Consider the following 15,568-nt stretch of genomic DNA (forward strand, 5'->3'; position numbering starts at 1 on the left):
AAGAATCTAAGTGTGTGTTTGCCCAGCAATCCTTGGAATATTTGGGACACATCATCTCTAACAAAGGAGTAGCTACAGATCCTGCAAAGACTGAGGCAATGGTGCGGTGGCCTACACCCACTAATGTCACTAAATTAAGAGGGTTTCTTGGACTGACTAGATATTATAGGAAGTTTGTGAGAAATTATGGTTTGCTGGCCAAACCTCTCACTACTCTCCTCAAAAAGCAAGCATTTGATTGGTCCACAGCAACTCAACAGGCTTTCCAACAACTCTAAGAAGCTATGGTCAACACCCCAGTTCTGGCACTACCAAACTTCGACAAAACTTTTACTGTAGAGACAGATGCCTGCAACACTGGAGTGGGTGATGTTCTGTCCCGGGAAGGACACCCTGTTGCTTTATACAGTAAAGCTCTGGGCATGGCCAACCAAAAGAAGTCCATCTATGAGAAGGAGTTTGTGGCAATTATGATGGCAGTGGACAGATGGAGATCTTATTTGTCTAGAGCACCATTTGTGATTAAAACTTATCATCAAAGCCCGTGTCATTTGGGAGATCAGAACTTGACATCAGATTTGCAAAGAAAGGCTATAACCAAACTAGTGGGACTGCAATTCTCTATTCAGTACAGGAAAGGAGTGGAAAACACTGTTGCTGATGCTCTGTCCAGGGTAGCACACTTGTTCTCTGTGCAGAATATATCTACCAGTAAGCCAGTGTGGGTGCAAGAGATCCTCAATTCTTATTATGTTGATCATGTTGCTTGTTCCATATTACAAAAGCTGGTAGTGGACCCAGATGCTTGTCCAGGTTTTCAGTTACAAGATGGGCTGCTGAAACAGGATCACAAAATCTAGGTGGGAGCAAATGCTGGTCTCCAAACAAAGTTAATTCAGGCTTTTCATACAAGTCCTGTGGGGGACACTCTGGTATTCTTTCAACATATCATCGAGTGAAGTAGCTGTTCAGTTGGGCTGGTATGAAAGTAGTTGTGGAAAATTTTGTCAAACAGTGTGCTATTTGCCAACAGGCCAAACATGAACTGTGCAAGAAACCAGACCTGTTACAACCTCTGACTGTACCTGACAGTCCATGGCAAGCAATCAGTATGGACTTCATTAAGGGGCTACCTAAATCAGAAGGTTAGAGTGCCATTTTAGTGGTAGTAGATAGATTCACTAAAGTGAGTCATTTTCTACCTCTAAAACATCCTTTCACCGCTGCTTCAGTAGCAAAACTGTTCCTGAACAACATTGTCAGGTTGCATGGACTGCCCATGTCCATTGTGTCAGACAGAGACAAGATCTTCACTAGTTCATTTTGGAAAGAGCTCTTTAGAGTGTGGGGGACAGAATTGCAGATGAGTACAGCGTATCATCCACAAACAGATGGGCAGACCAAGCGAGTTAATCAGTGCCTAGAGATGTACCTGAGATGTGCAGTTCATGACTGTCCTGCCAAGTGGGCAACCTGGCTACCACAAGCCAAGTTCTGGTACAATGCTACATATCATTCCTCTCTAGGATGTACACCATATCAAGATTTGTATGGCCATGCTCCTAACATAGGTCAATTAGCAGGACATTCTGTGTCGCCACACGCAGATGTCAAGGCCTGGATGGCCACCCACACTGAACACACAGCTGCTCTAAAAGATCACTTGGCAAGGGCTCGAAGCAAGTACAAACACTTTGCTAGAAAAAAACGCTCAGACGGAGTGTTCATGCAGGGAGAGATGGTGTATCTGCGACTCCAGCCGTATTCTCAATCAACTGTGGTAAATAGGCCATGTCACAAGTTGGTGCTCAAGTATTTTGGACCTTACAAAATTCTGGAGAAGATTGGGGCAGCAGCATACAGACTGGAACTGCCACCAGGAAGCCAAGTGCACCCGGTCTTTCATGTGTCCCAATTGAAGGGCCCTGTGCCAGATCACACGCCTGTGTTCACCACATTACCAGTACCTGTGGACTTGTCAGCACTAGGTGTCATTCCTGAAGAAATCCTCGATCGTCGCTTGGTCAAGAAGGGGAATGTGGCACATTTGCAGATTCTGGTTAAATGGGCAACAGTGCCTGCATCGTCAGCAACCTGGGAAGACTACGAGGTGCTCAAGGCTCGATTTCTGAGCGCACCATCTTGAGGACAAGCAGGTTCTTCAGGGGCGGGTACTGTAAGCAGTGGCTCACAGGTGATCGGCGGCGACGCGGTTCAGAAGACAAGCAGCGCGCGCAGGCAAAGCAAGGAGGTTTAAATGGAGCGACCAGATTGGGCCTAGGAGCAGTGGGCTCGAGTAGTGGGCCTATGGGCCGTGTAATGGACTTGCAGTATATAATCAAGCGTGTAAGCCGTGACGGCCACCAAGTTTGAAATGAAAACATTCTAGCCTATCGTTCTGCTCTTATCCTCTCTTGCTATGTTTCTCTCTCTCTCTCGTCTCCGGTCCCCCTTCTTCTCCACCTGCTGCTCCGGCTAGCCGCCGTCAAATTCTGGCCGACCCTAGGTCATGACATTTAGTAACAGAAATCAGCACATATGTAAACAACATATCAAGATTTAGGAACACTACAAACACACAAAGCATAGACCCATAATATCTAATAATCTATAAATAATACTTGCTATGGTGTTATGTTTAAGAGATGCATGTGATCTGATTGAGAAAAACACCTTGGGTGGCCATTCTGCTTGTGTGACCACCCCTGCTCCTCACTAATGCAAACATCAATTAAACCATAATTGCAATTCAATATTTGGAAACTCAGATCATTACACCCTTGCCTCGGTTATTGTCGAATCATAGGAGCACAGTAGAAAGAAACAATAAATAAAACAAGAAAAGGAACAAAATAACCAACATTCCATGCACAAAGGTGAAAGGACCAACAATCATAGGCCCTACAAAGATCTAGACAAGGAACAAAAGGCATATATCTAGGCTCCACTAAAAACAAGCAGTGAAGGAAGGAAACGACAAACATCCAATGCACAAAGACAAAAATACTTTTGGCCTTTAACAGAAAGGACATGATCTACAAGCAGAACAGAGCGCGGCAAAAAATGCATACTGCCATACAATCCTACACCTAGGTCTAGAAAGAAGAGGAGGGGAAAGGAGGAGAAGAGGGGTTGACCCGTAGATCCGTGAACGAAGATGGACGAGGCTGCTAATAGATGATGTGCACGCACAGATTGAAGGAGTCGCCGACCAGGGGATTGACCAGAACGTCATGAATCATGGACCAATCTGCATGAAAAGAAGATGAAAAAAATAAAGATTAGCAGCAGCCAATAACCAAAACAAAACAAAATAGTGACATTCCTACGGATCGACGAGTGCAGCAGAGGTGGAGCACCATGGTGCGCTGTGCTTGTGGCCCGAGCTACGGCACAGCCGCGGCGCCAAGTGGCAGTGGCGGTCTGTGCTCGGAAAGCAGAGCAACGGACGAAGACCGAGGAGGAGGGGCACCTCTGACACGAGCAAGGGACCGTGCTGCTCGGATCAAGCACTGGCGCATCTCTGCAGCTCGAGCCCGGCGACGGGAAGTGCGAGAGGAGATGGGGCGGTGATGGCATGAGAGAGGCAGTAGGGAAACGAGCGCAGGAGAGGAGGGCTAGGAGATCGAGCGCAGGATCGACTAGATGGCAAGAATCCACCACCGCCACAGACACCATCACCGGCGGCCGGCGCCGCTGATCCGCCGCCCTCCTCCGTGGCCGCTGCCGCCGTCGCCGTGGTTGGTGGGAGCCGCCTAGGCGTGCGGGGCCATGCGGTGGCATGTTGGGAAGAACGCGGGTGTGGGAGCCGCCGCCACCGTCGCCGGATGAGGAGTGAGCGAGTGAGGGAGGCGGCTGCATGGGAGGGAGGGAGGCGGCTGCAGGAGCGAGCGAGGGAGGAGGAGGCTAGGTCTCCAGCGGCCCCCTTTTATATCCCCACTACACGAAATGACCGAAATGCCCTGGTGGGGGCATGGTATTCACATTTTTTTGCCATTGGAATTTTATTCGATGGCTCACAACGATCTGGTAAATATCCGACGCCTCACGTGAGCCGACCCGAGATCCGACGCCCGAGAACGCATCAGGAAAACGATCCGACGCCCAAGAGTCCCTAATCGCTGTGAGAGCCCGGGAGTGACCGTCATTCTTATTTCTGGATTTCATTATTAACATAAGGAACTATAGCAAGTTCATCTCCATAAGAATAATTCATATTCGCATCTTGGCCACAAGCACAGCAAGCATCAAGTTATCAAAAACGGATATTTCAAATGAATCAATGGGATCATAGCAATTATCATAGCATTCATCCTTCGGTAAGAACGAAGGGGCATTAAATAATGTATGAGTTGAAGAGTTACTCTCATTAGAAGGTGGGCACGGGTAGCTAATCCGCTCTTCCTCCGTTTGTTCTTCTCTCCCCTCATCATCTTTTTCATCCAATGAGCTCACAGTTTCATCAATTTCTTCTTCCATAGACTCCTGCAAGATATTAGTATTTTCTTGGACAGCGGAGTTATTCTTAATAAATACAACAATATCGTAATTGTATTTATAATTAGCATATCAATATTTAAGGATAGCAAAAAATTTAGGTCTATAAACTGAATCATCAAAATCTTCAAACTTTTCAAACAAAGATTCAATTTCATGTGCACCCTTAAAAGCAACAAATTCCTCTGTTCGTTCCACATCATAGTAATCATATATACCATTAGCATAAGAAGCTAAGGTTTCATTATCATTAAATTTACATGAAAAGAGAAGATGTGGAGCATTCATCCTAGAGCAACAAGTATAATCATATCTAGAGCATAGATTCCAAGCATACCACTTCAATATATGAATTTGATCCCATAACAATTTCCCTTTATGAGTCAAGCGATAATCCCTAAAGTATTCACATTGATCCAATGTTACTCCCATTATATAGTTGAATGGAGTTTTCTCAGGATTATCAAAGTAGTGCATAATATCTTTCACATAACGATCATCGAGGGTTTTAGGAGGTTCCCCATCTCCATGAGTAGCAGGTACAACTAATTTTTTTAGTATTTCGTGTTCCATATCCATAACTAAAGATAGAGAACAACTTAGAACAAGAAATAAAAACTACTTGGTGATAAAGCAAACAAGCACACACGAGAATATTCACCCCACGCTATTGCTCCCTGGCAATGACGCCAGAAAAAGGTCTTGATAACCCACAAATATAGGGGATCGTTTGTAGCCTTTTCGATAAATAAGAGTGTCGAACGCAACGAGGAGCTAAAGGCAGAACAAATATTCCTTCAAGTTCTATCGACCACCGATACAACTCTATGCACACTTAACGTTTGTTTATCGGAAACAAGTATGAAACTATTTTCTAGGTGTGATGCTAGAACTACTTTGGAATAAAACGAGAAGTACTTTGCAAGATAATAAAAGTTAGGTGTTTAGTAAAAGGTTTTGTGTCAACAAGAAAGTTCTTTGTCCCTAGGCAATCGATAACAAGGACCGGTAATCATTCTTGCAATTCTATGTGATGGAGAGGCGTGAGCTAACATACTTTCTCTACTTGGATCATATGCACTTATGATTGGAACTCTAGCAAGCATCCGCAACTACTAAAGATCATTAAGGTCGTGAAACCCAACCATAGCATTAAGTATCAAGTCCTCTTTATCCCATACGCCATAGCTCACCTACTCGAGTTTAAGCTTCTGTCACTCTCGCAACCCACCATAAGTGAACCATGAACATATTGCAACACCCTACAACAGGGGCCCCTCATGTTTGTGCGAGAACGGCGGGACCGTAGGACAGCACCATAAATAAAATATACAATCATACCAACCAAGATCACGATTAACCCACAGGACAAAACGGATCTACTCAAACATCATAGGATAACCATAGATCATTGGGAAATAATATATGGAGTTGAGCACCATGTTTAAGTGGAGATTACAGCAGGGAGAAGAGGTGTTACACTACTGCATAGAGGGGGGAGAGTTGATGTTGACGGTAGCAAGATTGTTGATGTAGATCGCCATCCCGATCGTTGACCCGGCCGGTGGCACTCCGGCGCCACTGGAAGCGGGGGGAGAGCCCCCCTACTTCTTCTTCCTTGGCCTCCCCCCTAGATGGGGAGGATAATTCCCCCTCTGGTCCATTGTCTCCTATGGCGGCGGAGGGGCGGGAGCCCCTCCGAGATTGTATCTCCCTCTCTGTTCTCTTCTGTTTCGCGTTCTCGAGATCTGGCCCTTCACGGTTTCTTAAATTCCCGGAGATCCGTAGCTCCGATTGCGCTGAAATTTTTACATGATTTTTTCCCATAAATTGTCTTTCTTGTGTCAGAAGAAGGGCCCCAACCGACCATCAAGGAGGGAACAAGACACCTAGGCACGCCAGGGTGTGCCTGGCGTGCCCTGGTGGGTTGTAGGCACTGTGGGCCCCCTTTTGTGTTGATTCCACCTCCTAAAGATCACATATATTCCAAAATAATTCTCCATAAATTTTTATCGCGTTTGGACTTCGTTTGATATGGATTTTCTGCGAAACAAAAACATGCAACAAATAGGAACTGGCACTGGGCACTGGATAAGTAAGTTAGTCCAAATAAATCATATAAAAAGTTGCCAAAAGTATGTAAAAGTTGAATAATATTGGCATGAAACAATCAAAAATTATAGATACAACGGAGACGTATCATAACCTATTGATCTAATGCACAGTGCCAGTTCCTGTTTGTTGCATGTTTTTGTTTTGCAAAAAATACATATCAAACAAAGTCCAAACATGATAAAAATTTACGAAGAATTATTTTGGAATATTTGTGATTTTTAAAAAGGTGGAATCAACGCAAATGGGGGCCCACAGGCCCCAAGATACACCAGGGCGCGCCCCAGGCCCTAGGCGCACCCAGGTGTCTTATGCTCACCTCGTACGTCGGTTGGATCTCTACTTCGGGCCCAAGGAAGCTTATATCCAAAAAATCATGTTAAAATTTCAACGCAATCGGAGTTACGGATCTCCGGGAATATAAGAAACGGTTTTCGGCCAGATCTGAAAAGCGCGAAACAGAATAGAACAGAGAAGGAGATCCAATCTAGGAGGGGCTCCCGCCCCTCCGCCGCCATGGAGGCCATGGACCAGAGGAGGGACTCTCCTCCCATCTAGGGGGGAGGCAAAGAAAAAAGAAGGATGGGGGCTCTATCCCCCTCTCTCCCGGTGGTGCCGGAGTGCCACGGGGCTAGGATCGTGACGGCGATCTACATCAACAATCTTGCTACCGTCAACACCAACTTTCTCCCCCTCTATGCAGCGGTGTAACACCCTTTCTCCCCCTGTAATCTCTACTTAAATATGGTGCTCAACTCCATATATTATTTCCCAATGATATTTGGCTATCCTATGATGTACTAATCGTGATCTTGGTTGGTATGATTGTATATTTTATTTATGATGTTGTCCTATGGTGCCCTCCTTGTCACGCAAACGGAGGGGCCCCCGCTGTAGGGTGTTGCAATATATTCACGGTTTTCTTATTGTCGATGTTGCGGGGGTGACAGCAGCCTAAACGCGGATAAGTGGGTTATGGCGTATGGGAGTAAAGAGGACTTGATACTTAATGCTATGGTTGGGTTTCACGACCTTAATGATCTTTAGTAGTTGCGGATGCTTGCTAGGGGTCCAATCATAAGTGCATATGATCCAAGTAGAGAAAGTATGTTAGCTCATGCCTCTCCTCATATAAAATTACAAGAATGATTACCGGTACTTGTTATCGATTAACTAGGGATAAATGACTTTCTTGTTCACTAAAGTTATCTACTTTTATTACCTTGCAATTTATTCATAGTTTTATTCTCGCAAAGTACTCATAGTTTTATTATTGCAAAATATTTTCATACTTGTTCTAGGTAAAGCAAACGTCAAGTGTGCGTAGAGTTGTATCGGTGGCCGTTAGAACATGAGGGAATATTTGTTCTGCCTTTAGCTCCTCGTTGTGTTCAACACTCTTATTTATCAAAGAAGGCTACAAACGATCTCCTATATTTGTGGGTTATCAAGGGGAGACGACGGGCGGAGCGAAGGTAGGGAGGCGGTGAAGGAAATATGCCCTAGAGGCAATAATAAAGTTATTATTTATTTCCTTATATAATGAAAATGTTTATTATTCATGCTAGAATTCTATTAACCGGAAACTTAGTACATGTGTGAATACATAGACAAACAGAGTGTCACTAGTATGCCTCTACTTGACTAGCTCGTTAATCAAAGATGGTTAAGTTTCCTAGCCATGGACAAAGAGTTGTCATTTGATAAACAGGATCACAACATTAGAGAATGATGTGATTGACTTAACCCATCCGTTAGCTTAGCACTATGATCGTTTAGTTTATTGCTATTGCTTTCTCCATAACTTATACATGTTCCTATGACTATGAGATTATGCAACTCCCAAATATCAGAGGAACATTTAGTGTGCTATCAAATGTCACAACGTAACTGGGTGATTATAAAGATGCTCTACAGGTGTCTCCAATGGTGTTTGTTGAGTTGGCATAGATTAAGATTAGGATTTGTCACTCCGTGTATCGGAGAGGTATCTCCGGTCCCTCTCGGTAATGCACATCACTATAAGCCTTGCAAGCAATGTGACTAATGAGTTAGTTGTGGGATGTTGCATTACGGAACGAGTAAAGAGACTTGCGGGTAACGAGATTGAACTAGGTATGATGATACCGACGATCGAATCTCGGGCAAGTAACATACCGATGACAAAGGGAACAACGTATGTTATTATGCGGTTTGACCAATAAAGATCTTCGTAGAATATGTAGGAACCAATATGAGCATGCAGGTTCCGCTATTGGTTATTGACCGGAGATCAGTCTCGGTCATATCTACATAGTTCTCGAACCCGTAGGACCGCTGATGATCGGTATTATGAGTTTATGTGTTTTCATGTACCAAAGATAGTTCGGAGTCCCGGATGTGATCATGGACATGACGAGGAGTCTTGAAATGGTCGAGACATAAAGATTGATATATAGGGCGGCTATATTCAGACACCGGAAATGTTCCGGGTGATTTCGGAGAAAACAGAAGTGTCGGAGAGTTATTATTCAAATAAAACCATTTACATAAAATGAAAAAATATTGTGTTGCCGAATATGCGGATAAAAAATATCATGATGAATTTCCGCGGCGCCACTCAATATAAAACAACAGACCCAGAAATAAAATAGAAGGAACAATACCGTCACATAAATTAGAGGACATATGACTTTCGTACACATACGCCATCATCAACGGCGAAATTCCGACGTTGGCACAAATCCATAGACGCTAATATTGCCAAATATTATATCATATTTACCAGCATTATTATTCCATCACCGCTAAAAAAATATTGGCACGATAATTTTCGCGCAAAATAATAGAACACGCAATGATGTGTAAAGAAAATGTCAAGCTATCGTATAATTATCAGCGAAAAATGTGTCCTGTGTCACAATAATTAATTTGGCCTAGCTAGCCCAGTCATACATATGGCTACATACATGTATGGTGCAAGTAGCTCATGTATGGTGCAAGTATGAGCTACGTGCATGCATGTGTTATGCATGGGTTAATTATGCGGCAAGATTAAAAGCTAATTAAGTAATTAGCCGGCCCATGGCCACAACATGTATGGCCTGCATGCATTAAACGTATTATAGTCAGCTGGGCCCATCCAACTAAACTCTCAAAGCCCATTAAAAAAACTGATCGTATAGGAGAAATCCACTCGGCCAAGTTTTCAACACGATCTAAATAATGTGGGCAAGCTCTCATGATCCCACGATTGTAGACGTGAGCGCATCCAGGTGAAGGCTTCTGCTGCTCTCTCCGCTCCTATAAATACCAGCCAAACCAATGTGTTGCGGCTGCTCACCACATCCATCGATTGCTCATTCAGTCCATCGCTCATTCATAGTCAGTTGCCCATAACTCACGCACATACAACACTGCTAGCTTTGTTGCCGTCGGCCGTCCGCTCGCCGTCGTAGCCGCCGGCGGTCCGCTCGCCGTCGTCATCGTTGGCCGTTCGTCTCGTCGTCGTCTGCTCGCCGTCGTCGCTGCCGGCCATCCGCCCGTCATCAGCTCGTCGTCGTCACCGTCGCTCGCTTGTCATCCGCTCCTGTTGGCCACACACATCGCCGACAGCTTGTCGTCCGCGCCATTCATCGCCGGTTGCTCATCTACATCACCACATCACACGTACATGACCACATTCAAGGCAAGGTGAGAACTCAAGGCAACCTCCTGGCTCCATTCTTGATGTATCCCTCTTGATTCATATGCCTCGAATAGTATGGGTGTTCCAAGCCACTTTACAAAGCACATCTTGTTTGGTCTTATGGAATCTAGCACCCCTTGTTGATACAAACCAAGGTTAGACTAGGTCACTCTTGTTTTGGTCTCATGGTGATCTTGTATCCCATGTTGATACAATTCAAGACTAAAATATATCCATTGATGATGTTACCATTTCACCGTATGCGTCATATATGTTTGGTGCTAGGTGCTTCTCAATTAATTTTTCTTGGTTCGGTCTCATGGTGATCTCAATCCCATGTTGATACAAATCAAGAGTAAAATAAATGCCTAGTCTGGTCATGTACTTATCTTCAATCCCATACTGATGCGAGCTAAGTGCGTGTGTGCAATCAAAACTCCTCTTGTATTGGTCTCATGGTGATCTTGCATCCCATGTTGATACAGTTCAAGATTAAAATATATCCATCGATGATGCTCTATTTTTCACCACATATCTCATATATATTCGGTTCTACCCACAAAATTCTTCTTTTGGTCTCATGGTGATCTTGATCCCATGCTGATACAAATCAAGATAATGCATGAGATGCCTAGTGGTCATATATCACTCCTCAAACCTATAATGATACAAACTAAGTGCACATGTGCAATTAAAAAATATTCTCATCTTGTGTTGGTCTCATGACGATCTTGTATCCCATGTTGATACAATTCAAGAATAAAAATATGTCCATCTTGATTTGGTCTCATGGTGATCTTGCATCCCATGTTGATACAAATCAAGGATAGAAGTAGAAATAAAGCTCATATTGATTTGGTTGGAAATTCACACATGTTTCTTCCATATAATTTATGGTCCGGCTAGACCCCTAAATGCATCAGTATAGGGTGTAAACTTGGAGCATACGGCTATATGTTCATTAGTCTCAGGAAGCAGCATTATACGCTCGGATTTTGTACTAGTGAAAACCCATGTGAAACAAAGCCATGACAACTCAATATCCATGACTTTTGCTCTTCGTAGTTTAGGGTGATATATCTAGACTTTGAGAATTTTCATATACTTCATCACGTCCATGCAAAATATAAACTGATATATACTTCTGTTTGGTTACACTATGAGCATACAGTTTGAACTACGTTGGTGATAATACAAGCAAGAAGAAAAACATACTTCACTTGGTTATGCTACACATGGACACAATGTTGCTACATGATGTTAGTACTAATACAAGTGAAGTGAAACTTCATACAAATATTCTCATGCACCGCAACTCCGAAGTCATATAAATATTTGACTAGATTCACTTAGTCGCATGCCCATATATGACATGTTTGAGACTAGCAAAACTAGTATTTAAGCATAACCCATATGTCATAAAAGAATCTCTCATACAGATTAAAATTGTACCATGCATAGAAAAGTAATTAGGGTCATAGCCTATGTTACTCGCACTAAACATAATATAGTGTGATCGAATATGTCATCAACAAGTTTCATATAGTCCTCGCATATAATGGCTCGAGGCAACGCTATATACGTTACTATAAAGTAAACCCAACTCATAAAAAAGAGTTATGCCCTATATTGCACACACGCCCGTTAGCCTGGCTAGTTAACCATTAAATAGATTCTCATACGACTAAAAAGGACAACCACCATATGTTCGCGATGGTTAATGAGCTAGGCATGAACGTGCTATATGAATGGACATTGTCAAATCATGAATGTTATGCAACGCATATGTTAGCATAGACGAAGTTGAAGGCTCCCCGAGTACGCCGACGTCGAAGACAGCGAGGAGGACTTTTATTTCTACATTTTGTAGTCTTCTTTTACTTCTACATTTTGTAGGACTCATGTGTTGTGATGCTATGTAATAGAAGTGTTGGAATTCTTAATCAGGGTTTTCTCTTCAGAGATGTAATTAACAGAATTTTTATGTAAATGTAAGAGTTCTGGAAATAAAGTACTTGCAATGTTTGATCTCCATTTTCTTTATGCATTTAAATTATTCATTCTGTATCAATGACGTGGACGCGTATTCTCACGCCCGCCATTTTCCTGTCATCAGATTCTGGCACGCCCAGTGGGACTTATTTCTCCCCTCATCTTTGAAATTCCAACATAGCATATGACATATGACTTCCCATAATATATCTCCCAAATACATCAAATTTCCGAGGATTAATATATGTTTCCTCTATTTTCACAAGGTATGGAAGGCCAAGTGCAGCAGTTTGTGACTCTTCGCTTTGGTGAACTTTGGCTTGATGTGCCAATTGGTCCTATCGTGACCTCACTAAGTGAAAGTTGGAAGACTACTGCTGCATCTCCAGTTGTACCAGATCAAGAAGAAGTCACTTCTCCACCAATGGAGGGGTTCACACCTGTTTTGTCAAAGTCTGCAAAGAGGAAAACGAGGGCTGCTAGAAAGAGGGTTGCTCAGAGTTCTCCAAGAGGGGTTACTCATGCTCCTGTGTCAGTAATGAAAGGAAAGATTGTTGAAGCAGGACCATCCGTCCGCCAGCAGCCCAAGGACAATGGAAAGAAAGTGGTGTTTGAGAAATCCGAGTTTCCGCCACTTGTTTACAAGGGAAAAGAGAAGATGGTGGAGACACCCAACTCCAAGCTACATGGGAAAAGAGGCGGCGTTGCGGTCATATTGCTGTCAGCGTCGTCTTCAATAGGAAGGCCCACCAACACTCAGAATATACTTCGAGCCGATGCTCCTGAGTTTGTCCCCTCATTGACCCATAAACCTAGTGAGGAACGCTTGGGAATAGTGCAAAAACATTCCCTGGAATGAAAGGGAGTGTGCCTTACATCTGGTGACCTCAAAACAGGCCACATAGATCCAATATCTGCACCGTTAGTTCCTCTGTTTGAAGAAGCACCCATCTTACGAGAGTCCTTTGAAGGTTTGTTTGATCCAGTGCGACATCAACGGCGACAGAGAAATGTATGTCGATCTTGGATTAATCTTCCAGCTGCCGTAGATCAAGATGCGGCGAGCCGACACCGTTCTCATGTGAGCAAGTCTGTCAAGGGGAGATGGAAAAACACTCGTCCAAAGATCCAAGTTCAGAATCCAGATGACTCATATGTTGTTAAATGCATATGTCAAGCAATAAGGTCACAGCTTCCTGGGGCATCCACATCACAAAACGATGAGGGTGGTGCCATCATGCGACTGGCGGAGGCCCTGGCCCAACGACCTGAGTACCAAGAGTTCATTCAGCAACATCCTGAACATCAAGAGTATGTGAACCAAGCTGCTCGTGTCCGTTCAAGAAAGGCGGTGTACAAAGAAAGAAAGAGGGCAGTACGGGCAAGGCATGGGTCAAGCAGAGTCCAAGGGGCGGAACACATTCCATCGGATGAGGACAGTCGGGCTAAAGTCAACAAGTGGTTATCAAATCCATCAAAATGAGGTGGCCACGAGCTTGTCTCCATGGCCCTCTCGTAAGCAGCCCAAGAATAAATCATTCGAGGTGTTCCAAGCAATGCCAGTTGGTGTCAGGGCGGCGTCAGACAAGACCAGCGAAACATCCTCCACATCAATACATTTCAAGAGGAAGAAGGCACGCAAAACTGTTGTAGAAGGTCCTCGTCGTACGACACGAAGCCAAAAAGGTTCAAATTATGAAGAACTTGGTTCCAGCTATGGTGGGTCTTATAATCCTCTATCAGATAGCACTCCTTGTCCTTCTGAAAATGAGATAGAACTTCACCATGGCGTAGAGCATACAAAACAAGTCCTAGCTGCGGATGAAACTCGTTTGGTTGAGGAGCAATCAGCCAACCTTATGGAAGCACTTCAGCAAAAGGAAGACGAGCTAGCAACCCTTCGAATTCAGACAAGCAATAACCAGAAGAAAGGAAATGAAGGGGATGGTGGCGCAAGTGCTAGCAGCCAACATGGAGGAGCAGGGCTTAACCTTGAGGCGATCCAAAGAATGATCGCTGAAGGGGTAAAGTCGCAGTTGATGCAAACTTGGTACTCGATGCGGCCAGGGTATGTTAAGCCGTACCCACCTGATGTGGACCTAGTTCCTTTCCCAACAAATTACAGGCAACCGCAGTTTAGTAAGTTCAACGGGAGTGGATCTCCCCATGAGCACATAGCACACTTCCTTGCTACTTGTCAGGATACAGCTAACAACGGAGCACTTCTCCTTAGGCAGTTTGTACAGACATTGTCCAGGCTTGCCTTCACTTGGTACAGCAAGCTACCTCCAAGCTCTATAAAAACGTGGGAACAAATGCAAAACTCATTCCTCGAGCGGTTTTATAGCACGCAAAGGACGGTGGGCATAACCGAGTTGACCCAAACTGAACAGGGGTTCAACGAGAGGGCGGCTGATTTCATAAATAGATGGAGAAACCTAAGTCTTCACTGCCCACAACCAATCACTGAGCCAGAAGTAGTGCGAATGTGCATGAACAATCTCCGCTCGGAAGTGGCTGTCCAGTTACAAGGAGTGAGGCCCCTCACGTTTGAAGAGTTAGCTTCCAAATCCACGGATATATAAAATTTTATGCAGCTTGTCGCTCGTCGAACAAAAACGACGTTCAACAAGCCTACAGATAAAGGTGGTCAGCATGAAAAGTTGCCGATGAAACCCAAGTCTGCACAAGCCATGGAGACGATGATGGTAAAACCTCGGTTTCAACCCGGAAGAGCACCTATAGGGAACCAAGGACAGTGAGATGCACAGGTTGGTAGGAGGCCAACTCTAAGCGAACAACAAAACAGGGAGTACTCTTTTCCTGTAGAAGAAATTGATGACCTTTTCACTGGTTTAAAGGAGTTGAGTCTGATAGAACTTCCCAAGCCCAAAAGGCCGGAAGAAGCTTCAAAATTTGATGATCCAAATTTCTGTCACTACCATCGCATTTTGGGCCATACACTCAAAGATTGCTTTGTTGTGAAGAATATCATCCAGAAAATGATCGATGAGGGGACCATTGACGCGGATCTCCTCAAAAGCATGACAAAGGGAAAGAAAAAGGCTTCAGCAAATGTTGCCACCCTCCAAGATGAAGCGGTGAGTTGTGCATCTTCAATTATGAGGGGTACTTATGATGATGCAATACTGATTTCCGAATATGGTTGTTCTCCTATGATAATTCCAGGCCTTGCCAAAATGCAAGATCAGCATAAAGGAGAGCCTCACATTCCCTGTAGTAATGGTGCAGCCCAAGATTGGGGGAAACGGCGGTCAAAACGCCATGTACTACCCCTAG

The 15,568-nt window shown here is 44.1% G+C and overlaps 1 pseudogene; it reads left to right on the plus strand.

Moving 5' to 3' along the window:
• Window positions 1–13,656: 13,656 nt before the first annotated feature.
• On the plus strand, window positions 13,657–15,568 carry LOC147971379 (uncharacterized; annotated as a pseudogene).

Source organism: Triticum urartu, chromosome 5A (assembly GCF_056163025.1).
Source record: "Triticum urartu cultivar PI428250 chromosome 5A, HENAU_Tu73, whole genome shotgun sequence".
Taxonomy (NCBI): Eukaryota; Viridiplantae; Streptophyta; class Magnoliopsida; order Poales; family Poaceae; genus Triticum; species Triticum urartu.